General features: G+C 38.2%; 1 protein-coding gene across 2 annotated transcripts in view; it reads left to right on the top strand.

Moving 5' to 3' along the window:
• Positions 1 to 320: 320 nt before the first annotated feature.
• HMG20A (high mobility group 20A) overlaps positions 321 to 13,468 on the top strand; it is a 48,206-nt gene continuing 35,058 nt past the window's right edge. For both annotated transcript variants that reach the window (XM_009278839.1, XM_009278840.1), the window contains exons 1-2: positions 321 to 525; positions 2,007 to 2,125. The gene's annotated coding sequence lies outside the window, so the exon portion shown is untranslated. The remainder of the gene's footprint in view (positions 526 to 2,006; positions 2,126 to 13,468) is intronic.

Here is a 13,468-nt window from a genome sequence, read left to right on the forward strand (position 1 = left end):
GAGGGGGGCTGCGGGGATCCGCCAGAGCTCGCGTTGGGTGAGGGGGAAGAGCTGGGTGAAGGTCTAGGCACTTGGCTTTCTGTGTTCTTCCTTATAACCCTCATCTCTTCCCTCGGCTCCCTCAGAGTGATAGGAGGTAATATTTGATAGCCCCTTAATTCTATTTATTTATTGTTTCGTTATGTCCACTTATTGTTCCCTTGTCAAGCAGGTCATTTATCATAGTATGGTTTTCTGATACTTCTTTCCAATAACAGGTTTTCACGCTCAATTGCCTGTTCCTGAGGAACTTAAGTTTCTTATCATCGAGATGACAAAAAAGCCCCAACCCCAGAACTGAAAACACTGGAGCCACGTGCCTTGTGAGGCGCCATTCATTCAAGTCCCCTGAAATACCAGCACTAGGGTGAAACTGGCCTGGTCCTCGCTTCCTGGAGCAAAGTGAAACTGATTAGTATTGTTATGGTGTTGGACCTTTGAGAAGAGCTAGGGGATATTCTAAGGAAAGAACCCCAAAATCATCTTGTGAGTGAGAAAGATTTGTGTATCTTGGTGTTAACTTAGTGGCATCTAGGGAAATGAGGGAAGGCAGGACAAATATAAATCCTCTTTTTTACTCAGTAGAAAAAAGGAAGATCCTGTTCACAGAGAAAGGGAGCTTATGCTTTCTAGGGAAGTGGCCTCCAAGTTTTTTTGGCTGCACATGCCTATCAGTAAAAAAAAACAAAACGTTTTTAGCATGCACCCCCAATATATGTATATTTATTGATATATCAGTTATATACAGGTACTACTGTACTGATATATACATTATAAAACATACTCAAAAATAGAATTTAAGAAAGGATAAGATAAAGATGAAATAAATAATATTTTAAAATAGTGTTTATTAATGTTCAAAAAAATGTTTTCTTCCTGCACTTCAGTGGCTTGTCTTGCATGTGTGACCCACTTTGGGGTCCACTCTTCTAGATCACTCAAGTTTCAAAATTTGGTTAGGACTACTCTCTTCTAAGCAAATAGAAGCTGGGTGTCACGTCAGTGCTAGTGCCACTGCAGGGGAAACTTTTTCATTGGTGTACAGTTAATGCCTTTTTCAGCAGGTAAAGTCTTGTTAGATCTTTGAAAACGTCATTCTGTCCTGTGGAAAGTAAGTCGTGTAGGTGGACTAAACTTGGCTAAGGCCACATAGTGACAGAACTGGGCACAAGAATTTGGGGGAACCGTGCTCTAGCAAGTTTATGTATGTTATTCTGAAGTGATCATTCTTAATTTCATAAGAATATAAACATAACCAGCTGTTGAAACCAAAGAATTTATTTTCATGATCTGTTTGTTGTTTTTTTTTAAATCCAGGCCATATGTGTGGGGACACAGACTATACGGTATTTGAAGATAGTAGTGAATTGCTGTTTTATCTTTTTTGTTTTCTTGCACACCTACATTATATGCTTGTTAGAAGAGATGAGATGCTCTGCATTTCTAGAACTATACCAGTTGCTGGCAAATGCTGTAACTTTAGAGTCCAGGAAATTGAGGGAAAGTGATTAAATTTTTTTTCAGTCCCTAGAAATCTGGCATGTCTTGAAATAGAAGTTGAGATTATTAATTCTAAGGAGATCTAGGCTTAGAAATGGTGGCTAAAGCAGAGTATTCAGATTAGTCTTAAATTTCTTAACTTAGATTTGGTATAGGATACTAGCAGTTTTCAAACTGGAAAAACTGAAGACACTGTGATCTAACCCCATCGTCTTGATTGTAAATAGAATATTCTTTTCCTCTGGTTGCTCGTGGTGAGGTACATAGAGGGTAATGTGACAGGTATACCTTTTATGGCTCAGAAAAGGGAGAAGAAAATCATGTTTCTTACAAGGATGTTTCTTTAGTACCTGAGAATAGGGTTCCAACTCCTCTATGTGTTAGGAGGTGACTATAACAAATTCTAGTACTTTGCAAGAAAGCAACCGAGAGAGATTCTTACTGTCTTCCATTTTCTGGTCTTGCAGGACATCTTCCCTCGACAAGACCAGGCTTTCTATGTCTGATGGCCAGGGACTGCGCAGAGAACTGAGAAGACGTGCTGATTTCCCCAGTGCTCCTAGACTTCTGAATGAAAGCAGTGACTGTGAGCTGTGTTTTTGCTTTGTACCCACATCACAAAGTTATTCTTAGTATCAGAGCACAGGAATTGAGAAAATTGTAAACTAATGTGTTCAAGTTAACTTTGTAAGCTTTCTTTGTTAGTGCGTCTGTTCACAACATATTTAAATACAGGGTCACTTAGTATCAAGGTGTGCCTGATTAGCAAGGTATACCTTCTCACCTGCCAAAGCAAGCTCAGCCTTCCATAGTAAGTGCTTCTCTTTGATTAAATAGGATTTGTTTTAGGGCCAGTTCTTGGAGGAGATTTTTCTCAAGCTTACCACTGACTGGGACAAAGGTTGCAGGCAAATTAAGCGCATGTTTCACTAAAACAAGCTGATATAGGTTTCTGAATTCTTGCTGTACCTCCTGCCCTCCCCAGGCTGTGGTTGAAAAACTTAAGTATTCCCACTCACGGTTACTGAAGCGTGCACAGAGCTGTGCTGGTTTTTTTGAGTATTGTGGCATGTGCTGTGAGAAACTGTTAGATGTTAGAGCACAGGTGAAGAGGCTGCACTTACAATAATGGGGATATTCTTCTGGTAATGATCTGTGAGAGAGAAGGGTAACTCAAGGGAACATGCATGTACTTTTTCAAGGACAGTAGGTGAATGAAGAAAGGTTGTCTTTTTTCTTTTTGCTAGTTGTTCATGTACCCTAATAAAATGCCCTTTCTATCTATAATTTGATTGGCTTTGGAGAGCTCCTAAAACTAGGTTGCTTTCTGCATTCCTTTAAGCTTTTTTATTTTTTTTACTTCCATGATTTCCCTTAGAAAGGGAGGGGGGAATATTTCTTTTGTTTCTGGGAACTGTTAAGCTTCAGTTCTTTTTAAGAGATGAAGAGTGGTGGATAAAACCACTTTGACACTAAGTGTTCGCTAGGTATGAATTTACTAAGAACAGTTTGTTTTCAGAAACCACTATTATTTTCCCCAGTGGATTTGTTCATGAAAGCGGCTAAGGCTAGTTGGTGTCTATTTGAAAGATACAGTGCAAGTGGTAACTAAAACTTTCGTTAGTAACGTAGGTCAGCCTCTGTTGGCAAGATCTGCAACGTCGGCCATGTATTATTGTCTGACTACAGAACTGGCTTGTTCCTTTACCAGTGGTGTAGTTGCTCCAGTGGCATCAGTGGTGGAGCCATTAGCTCAGATGGCAGCCGTTTGTTTTTACTACGTGTAGTCTGATACTGGTCTTTGAGTTTTGAGGGCAAAAGAACTGGACTTGAGTTTGTGCATGCACTGCTAGTGTTACTCCCAGTGGGATAGGTCAGGTGGTAAGCAATTTAAAACAGACTAGCCTTGTAATAATCTCTTCTATAATGGGATTGTTGGGATGTATCTGTTAAAAAGCTTTTTGTATGCAAGTTAATCCCACAGAGGGTTAATTCTTATTACAGGAATAACTTGCAGTATTCATACCTATCTATTAGGGACAAACCTGAGACTGACATTCTATTTCTGAAGGGCTACTTAATAACAGTTTGATAAGGACAGCTTTTGGTGAATTGCAGCTAAAGCTAGTTTTGAATGACTGTGTTTATCTGAGAGAAATCTTTGTTCTGTGTTACAGGGGAACAAAACCAATTATGGTGTAATAACTGAATACTTCTAAATTCTAAATTTATTAGGAAATCTTCCTCGTTCCTTGACCTTACTCTCACAAATGCTGATGCACTTTGAAGAAAACTTGTCTTTCAGAAATGACATTAAGAACATTACTGACTAGTTTTTTTTAATAGTAAATATGTTTAAATGGAAGCTGTGCTAAGTTGTCTTCAAAGAGGCTTATTAACAATTTCGATCCTAGAAACAAATGATCCTGGTGTCCTTTGCAGGAGACTGGGGCAATAGCTGACTTTGGCTGACTGATTTCAGTCTTTTGGACCATACATCTTACGTGGCATACAATGAATAACAAAATAAACCTTATACTTCACTGTTTCTGAAGTTCTTATGACTTGGATTGTTTGTACTGTTTCTTCAGGTAAAAGGGAATCTAAGACTTTGGAATGTGTCTTTTGGGCATTATGGCCGGGATAAGAAATGAGGTGAGCAGCTGACACCCTTAACCTGTAGTTCAAAAAATTGCAGTACCATGAAAATGGGAAGAGTTCTTTTAGTCAAAAGACTGAGTGACATAAAGGTTTTTTACTGATGGTAAGTGTGTGAAGTACATAAACAAGAGAATGAGGGTAGTGAAAGTGTCAGTCACGAATTGAAGAGACTTAAGACTGACGGAATTTATTTCTGAATGCTTTTTCCTTTTTTTTTTTTTTTCCTTCTGCTAACCAGTGCAGAACGCAGATAATTTCTTGGCAATTTAGTGAATTACCAGGGGAAAGTCTACTTTTGTTTTATTGTTGTGTTCAAATACGAAACGTGGTGTCTGAGGGATTGTTTGCATCCAAAAGAAACTCTCAACAAAGTGTTCTTAATTGCCCTTCAAAATACTTGTCATGTATAGAACTTGCTAGGACTTTAAGTAAGTGGTGGTATATATGATTTGTGCTTTCTGCTTGGGGGTGTAATTCTGAAGGAGCTTGAGCTAGTGAATCTTCGCTGCTGTTGCCCTCTGATGCTAGTGCTCACGTGTGTTTTTGGCAAACTTTTTGTTTTGAAGAGCTTATGAGATGAAAACTTTTTTTATCTAGCTGGTAAATTAGTTCAAGGACTTGGACGAGTTGAAAACCAAACAGTTTGCATGAACATCACTGTATGTGCAGGGGAGGTGAGTGTGGCTGGTTGTGAAGATGACTGGGAGTAATAAGATGGGGAGGTGGTAAGGCCCATGGTTTAACTGTAACATAAAACTGTATGATGGATGAAATCGAGGGGGTACTCAACCTTAGCTGCTCTGGATCCATACTGATACAATAAACAGTTGCTGAAAGGCCAGCTCAGTTCCTTTTCTTTATCCTGATGCTTATCTGATTATGCAGCAGTTCAGGGGATGTTACTGTCAGGAGGGGGCATTGCTTTGCTTCCACTTTAGCCCCCTGAACCAGCTTGCTGCATTTGTGTGCACCACTTCTGCCTCAAGAGAAACAGTCATGCGGTTTGTGGGAGGAATAGGACAATCCCCTTAGGTGCCACTAGCTGTGATGTTAAGTTAAACTGCACTGGGTAACAAGCTACTCAGATGCTGCAACTGTTACCTGGTTTGTCCCCTGGATGTGGTAGATGTCCCAGCAAGTGTAGGGAATGAGAGAGATTAGGGGATTTTTTTAAAAAAAAAATCTTAATGGACGACCAAGGAATATTTTTTTTATTATTATGATGGGACCTAAATATGTACATAAGCCTGCAGTACGGTTGCTTGCTTTAGTTGGATGGGTTCTCAGACAGTCTTAACCAAATGGTGGTTAAAGCAGGTCTGACTTGGCTGTGTCTGTTCTGTAGTTCCTTTTATTTCAGGTAAGTGGTATAGAATCATAGAATCATTAAGGTTGGAAAGGACCTCTAAGATCATCGAGTCCAACCGTCAACCCAACACCACCAGGCCCACTAAACCATGTCCCTAAGCGCCTCATCTACACGTCTTTCAAATACCCCCAGGGATGGGGACTCCACCACTTCCCTGGGCAGCCTGTTCCAATGTTTCACCACTCTTTCAGTAAAGAAATTTTTCCTTACATCCAATCTAAACCTCCGCTGGTGCAACTTGAGGCCATTTCCTCTTGTCCTATATGTGTATAGTAACTATTTTTTGATGTCCCTGATGCTTTTTAAAGTTTAAAAATGGCAATCTGTATACTGTTGTGTTTTACCTTTGGAATATATTCCTATGTTAGTTTGTAAATGTATGTCAGGAGTTTCTGATGGATATATTTGAAGTTAGCTACCTATGTGTAATTGTGTGACTTTTAAAACAAACAAAACCGAATCCTTTAATTAGGATGCTAGATAAGTTAAGATTTTCTTTACAGAAACTTACTCTGAATAATGAGAACAGTGGATACAACACGTGCAGCTAGAAGGAAATTTGTTCTTTAAACATGCTAAAGCATTAAGTAGAAATCCTGTTATGATTTCAGTAGTAGTTTTTTCATTGTACTGTAATCTAGGGATTTTAGAATACTTATCCTCCTGTGATGTATAAACAGCCATGCCAGTTGTCATGGTGATGTTTCAGTTGGAGAGAGAAAGTTTCGACTTAATTCAGCTAGTTTGTTCTGCCAGAGAAGTCTGACTTCTGCAGTGAGTATGGGATACTTTGAGACTTAACTTTTTATTTTTCCTAAAGAAGCTTTCTTAAGTTTGCTGCTAATACTATGCAGTCATCATAGTGTTCAGCAGAGTCTACACTCAACTTTGTATTTGTTGAGCTCTGTGTAATGGCATCCATTTGTGATATGCTTAGGAATAAAACTAATTGGCCAATACTTTCCACTTGTTCTTGGCCAGCTTAAAAATGAATTGGTGGTAATACTTGGTATGACATGAATTAGTGTTTTTTGTGAATTTTTGTGTTTGTTACTTAAGAAAGAAACAATTTGTTTCTCTTGGAATTCTCTTGGCTGCTGTTTCAAAGCCTTGGATGTAAGATGGTGTGTTGTTTTCTAGCTTTGGAATACTGTTTACTGGAAACTAGTAATGGACAAAACATCAGTAATGCAAATGAACTTTTTTTGGAAGAGTGGACTGTCTTTGTCATTTGTGTAAGAATAGGCTAAGTAATAATCTCAGGCATATGACTCTGGGACCATAATTATATGTTGATCAAAGGTTGAATTTCTGATGTAATGGAGTTAGTGTCCCATACTAATGTTCAAAATACGCTGTGCCTGACGATATATGGAAAGAGAAAGTGTCAGTCTCCATAGTTGGAAAAGCATTGGAGAGCTGTGGCAAAACAAGTTCTGGTAATAGTATGAGACTATACAACAGAGAAAACAGACCAACACCAAGCAAAGTACTGAAAACAGTAAACTGTGAATCTTCTTTTACACTTTTAAATCTGGAGTTCACTAACATCACATTTCTGCCAAGAAGACTCGGGGGTGGGAGGGGAATGTTCCCAGTACAGGATAAATGGCACACAAAGGTAAGAGAAGAAAGCTTGGTGTACATTTTAGTTTTAAGGTTTTGGTTTTGTTTTTACTGGCATTCTAAACCATTTCCCTTGGTACAGTGCTCTTCTCATGTCTTGCTTCTCCACAGCTTACTTAAAGAATAAGCATAATCTTCCTTGTTTGCATTTTCGCTTATCCAGTGCATTGACAAAGACATCTTCTGATACCTAAAGAATAAAAATTTAAGACTTATTGTAGAAAGAAATTCCATTTAAAGCTACCGTATCTTCAAATACACAAGCATCTTGTTGGAATATCTCATTAATCACAAATTCTATAGGATTTCTAGAGCAGATGAGGAAATCTTCGGAGTCTCCAAAAGTCCTGAACTATACAGGTATATTAGAATGCTCTTATTTCTCCTTCAGGATGTATTTCTTAATGAGCAGGTTTTACATTAGTTCTTGCTGCTTGGATCTGAATGTTTGTGATTGTATCAACAAAGGAGGGCTCTAAAACAGGAGCTGGAGGTTTGCAATTCAAAACAGAGTACCAAAGCAGTGATAAACTGGGAGAAATTTGGGAAACTTAGTGGAGGCAGTGTAGCATTAGGAGATTCATTGTTTCTGTTGGAGTTTAAACTTTGCCAATGCAAAATCGAATAATAACCACAGGAAAAAAGTTGGTCTTCATGTATGCCTGGTTAGTAGTGTAGTTATGTAAAAAAAACATGGCATAGCAGGTTTTTTTCAGTCCTGTCTTCTAGTCAGTTACTATCATAGGTAACCATACTAAAGTGTTCTTTTGGAGCAGATTTCTGGCTCGGGGTGCATTTACTGCAGTATGCTTTAGCTGGTATTGCACGACTCATGCTACTGATGAAATGAAATCGAGAAAACCAATATTTGACTAAATCCTCACTGTTTCAATATGTGGGAAGCATGACAGAATAGACTTCAACTACTCTTCTGCTGAGTTTAATTAAGATAAGAAAGTATATTTGCTACAATTCATATATGATATGAAGAGCCAGTGTAATAAGTATCCCGTGTTAGAACAAATGAATCAGAATTTGTGGAATTCAAGTTCTGTTTCCAGACTCATGGGAAAGAATCTCAGCTTTCATCAGGAGAATAAATGTTTAGCTTTAGATTGGAAGGAAAAAAACCTGAGAATGTCAAGTCATTTTATGAGATAATCCTAATTTTTTCTGGTAATCATATTTCCTCCCACTTATGACTATTTTGGGGCCCTCAGTTACTGGAATAGTTTCAAACGTTCTTCATTTCTGACACCACTAGAATTTTAGTGAGAGAGCTGAATCTCAGGCTATAGGGTTATAGAAATGTAAGTCGCTTACTCTTGGCTGTGCTACTTGCATCCCTTTTTCTTCTGCCAGCTGCAATGCTTTGTTGGATCCTTTGCTGAGCCATTTCACCCCTTAATCTGGCATAAACTGATTTGATAAATGAACTAAAAGCTATTCTGTTTCTTTAGCATGCTGAAACACATGACTTGTCCAGCGAACAGAGGTGCCAGGCTGAAGATGATGTGATATGAGTAGTTAATATTTAAATAGGCTTAGGCTGCCATAGAACAGCAGCCTTAGGCAGTGGAGAGCTATTGTGTGCACCTTCTAGCACTCGGCTTACCTTCATGCAGGCAGATGACTTTTCTCAATGCTTCTCTTGATGTCATGTGAAAACTCTACAACGGACTACTAGCAGAATGAGTCCAACAAGTTATCTTTGGTGATTGGGGGTGGCTCATGTAGCTTAATATGACCGTTTACTATGTGTGGAAGTGGGAGGTTCCAAACGCATTCTTTTTTTAATAAGCTCTGGTATTTATTTGAGCCCTCTGAGTCCTTTTGACTATGTACCTCAGCTGGTGGAAGATAGCCAGCTTCCCCTCTTCCCTGCCATTCTCCCAAAGGGAAGAGTTAGGGAGTTAGAGCAGCTCTGTGAAAAGTCCAGTAAGCTGTGGAGATTGCCATAACCAGGTGAGAAAGGAGAAGGGAGCAAGACCTTCCCCTCTCTGCAGCAGCAAGCTACTACTCTGTAACCTATCCTTAAATCTAGGTTGTATCAAAATATGCACAGCTTGAGAAAGAGGCCTGAAAATTGTGTTCATGTAATGTTCAACTTATGCCACCAGTATTTTGCCAGTTTCCCATTCTGCTTCATCAGTTGACAGTAGTGTATAAATCATTGTGTGACATTATTAGGATTCTGTAAACTGTTCACTAACACCAAACGCTTAATTGAAATGTGAAAGCACAAATGATTTTTTTTTTAAGCTCTGAGTATAGGAAAAAGAAAGGCAGAAAAAAGCTTCTGAATCATATTAGTTTGTGATCCCTGGCTTTTTAAATGTCAATTTAAAGTCACAGTGCCTGATTCATCCTGCTTTCTGAAATTTGATGTCTTTGAACAAAATGGCATCAATTTAAAACTTCTTGGTTACTTGGGGAGAGGTAATGTGACAACTACTTTTTCAATAGTTGTGGTTTACTAACCCGGTTTAGCTTTTTGTTTTCAAAGACTGTACTCAAGCAAACCAGACTTTATATTTGGTCACATTTAAACTAGTATACCTCAGGACAGGTATAGGCAGGCAAAGGCCTCCTTGGAAGCAATGACATGAAGAGGTGTTGGAGGTGACTGGATAATCTAGCTGAACATTAGCATTTAGTGAAGCTCTGAGCAACTAAACCTTAGGTATAAAAACAGATGAGTCTTAACAGGCAAGGTAGTAATGTCTTCTGCAGCTGGCACTAATACAGCTGCTTTTGGAATTCAGAAAGGGTTGCTAGCACACTGGAAAAAGATCCAGAGTCTGAAAATGAGTTAAAGGCATATTTTTAGTCCTAAAAATGAATGCAGGCACTGCATTTGTTTAACTTCTTGAAAGGATACATTTATCAAATAACTTAGTCAGAATTTATTGATATAGGTTCTTAGCTTATAGGGTCTAGCCTGCGAAAACATAACAAAATCTAAGTGACTGCTACAACAGAAACTTGTACAAATTTACTGTGTGTGTAACTACCATGTGGAACAACTGATGCAGTGATGCTTCTCTTACTGTCAGTCTTTAAAAGGACTGGGTAACCATTATGTAGATTTGAATTCCTCTTTGTGTTTCTTTTTTTAAAAGAGGATAGGTGGCTGATGCTAAATGGGTCAGTCTGGGTGATCACAATCATCCCCTCTAGCCTGTGTATGTGGGTATACTGCAGCTTTACAGAGAGGAAATAAGCTGTTTTAGTTCTAGTGCAGGAAACTTTCAAGGAAGTACAAAAATCTTGTAAGTATTTGTATTAGACCAACCAAAGTGGTCTTTGTCTTGACATAAGATTTGATTTGATTGTTCATCTGTTTACATTCGGATATAAAAAGCCATAGAATTAATAACTGCAAGTTATCTTTAGACTGTGTGACTTCACGTGAATTGTTTTGAATGAGTAGTGATATGAAAATCATCCTAATATCAAAGGTATTTTCCTTACTTGAGAAACCTTTTCCGTTAGTATTGTCTTAACCTTATAAAAACTTAAAATTCATTACAAGTATGAAAAAATGTGAACTCTGTTGTAGATGGCTTACTTGTATTTTCTCTATAGGAAAATGCTTTAAATGTTTGGGGTTTTTTTTAGGTAAGTTACTTGCATATTTTTATTGCCAATTGTAAAAACATACATTCTGTCCCAATGCCATTTCAACAAAGTATTTCTCAAGGGAATTACAGGAAAGACATTTATCAGAAGGGTTTGCAAAGCATGCAGAAAATAACAGATTACAAGACATTTTCCAACGTGTTCCTGACGTTTATGTTCTTTCTTGCGTTTCTGTTATGTGGAAGAGTATTGTAAGTATTGATATGCAAACAAGCACACACAAAGGGTTTAAATTTTTTTAGTGAGGAAGAGTGGGAAGACAGGAGATTTCAAATGCATAGTAAAGGCTAGAAACTTAAAAAAAAAAAAATCTAACTTCAGCTTTTATCTCAGTGCCTTTATGTTATAGACTTCTGGGAATTATGTTTAGAAAAACATTTTTTCTTTATTGAGGCACAATTCCTTATTCTCAAGTCTGAGGTCAGTAATGTTTGTTAGATAAGTGTCTATAAATGACTTTTTATGGAGACATTTAAATAATTATATAAATGTAGGAACTTACTGGTCTATAGCTCTATTGCATGGTTGGGTTTTTTTCCTTCCAGCTTGTGTGAATGTGGATCAGTGACTGACCAATAGAAGACTCTGGGCAAGTGATGAGGCAGGACTGTGATAATGTAGCCTTGCAGTAATATATTAACTGAAAGTTATCATGAAAAAGGTACACTAGTGTGTCATATGCAGATAAATTTTACTCAAATGAGTTGTCAGTTTACAGCAGGAAATGTATCTGTCATACCTCTTTTTTTGAGACTTGTAAGTGTCTCTGGTTCTGAACTTGCTTGGTAGCATCTCACTACTGTGCATGTATTTGTATACCATTGTAATTAAAAATACAGAAATTTGAGCAATTGGAGATTTTTGCAGATCAGAGAAACAAGTTTCCTGGCATTTGCTGTGACTTTCTACTGCTAAATAACTTAGTGCTTAAAAGATAAATGAAATGCAAAGTAATCACCCCAAAGAAGCTAGACAGTACATCAGCAGAAGCTGACAAGGAATTAGAATGGTGATTTATTTGAAGGAATAGAGAAGAAATGACAAATCAGTGAAATAGTTGACAAATCAGTTGCTTTTTGGATGTTGAACATATAGGAGGGGTTGCAAGTGTATCGTGTTAAATACTGCAGTGACAAACCATGATTTGTAACTGCCTTTGAGAAATTCAAAGACTATTGGAGGCTTGTTGAAACCCATAAGGAGATGGTGCCGTGTGGGGAGAAGGTGATGGAGTTGAAAGAAATTGTATCGATGAGAGGATGCAGAGAGGTTGATAAGATCTATTTTTAAAGCCATAGTGAGAAATTAAGGCATCAGGTGCCAGTTCTCATTGTAAAAATGAATTTGTGTCTGTAAGTGATGTTGTCTCTGCAATCACTAGCTGAAGCTAACATGCCTCTAGCCTTCATTTTAGAATTAAATGACCACTTCGAGGTTACAGTACAGTCAAGCGGCTGATCTCGAAGGAATCGAGAGACCTGAATATTCCCTGGGTTCTTTCTTCCAGTGAGTTCTGTGGCAATTTTTTCACTTGTCTCTGCCTCTGATTTTTGTGACCTTTCTCTCATGCATGTAGACCTACCTTCAAACATAATAGCTCTCAGCGTCACTTGTGGCAGCAGTTGCTCTTAAGTCTGAACTGCCATACTTGTAGTAAGGAGGAAATACTTAGTTATTCAGGTAGGGCTTGCACATTGCTGTGAAGATGGTTGCGTGCTACTAGTGGCATGAGTGTTAGTTTGTGAACCTTAATCTAGCTTTAGCACAGAATGTCTCTTCAATTTTTGATGTAGTGGAGGCTCCATTTCTTTTCAGATTTAAACCCCTATTGTCATGCAAATCATAGTATATCCTCTGTGAGGCTAGAAACGAGAACTTATCTTTTGCTTATACGCAATGAAGAGCATGATGTTACAGTATCTTCTTGGTCCCTCAGTTGTCTGTCCCTATAATCTTGTGAAAGTGTATGCAGTTCATTATGCTGTGTCCTCCACTTGAAGGACAGAATATATTGAACAAGTGGACTAATTAGTGGAGTGGCAAGCATAGCAGCCCCGAGCTAAGCTTTTCATTTGAAGAAAAGAAAAAACCTGCTTAAAACTGCTACTGAATTAAACCTACTTGAAATCACTGAAAGTTGGGGTCTGTGTAGTGAGCCTAACACAACTCCTCTCTGAAATGACAACTTGCTATTGTTTTTTACAATTTGTTGAAATGGTTTGAATTGGGGTAAATACTGCTTGTTGTACTCGGAGTTGAGAGTGAATCTGAGCTTAAGACAAAGGGTGAGGGAATCTTTGTGTAGGGGCAGTATAATATTGGAAGTCCAGCTCTAGCTTCAGTAATTGGAGAGAAGATCCTGGATTCCTTGCTAAAGTTGCTCTCAATAGTGAAAACTTTCCATCTCTGTTCTGGTGGTAGAGAGAATTGTCTTTTCATTTTTCTGTCCCTCAAGCTTTGTCAGGACTGGGAGAGGTGTTGTCTGATACTCCTCTATTCCTGTGGCCATTGTAAGGAATTCTTTTAACTGCTTTTATGTCCTGTCTTCTATTCATCACTGTCTCTGGCCTGAAAATAAACAGTGCTTATTTCTTCAGCTGTTGGTAGCCTTCCTAACAAAAAAACCCCACC

This window comes from Aptenodytes forsteri, unplaced genomic scaffold (genome assembly GCF_000699145.1).
Source record: "Aptenodytes forsteri isolate BGI_AS27 unplaced genomic scaffold, ASM69914v1 Scaffold258, whole genome shotgun sequence".
Taxonomy (NCBI): Eukaryota; Metazoa; Chordata; class Aves; order Sphenisciformes; family Spheniscidae; genus Aptenodytes; species Aptenodytes forsteri.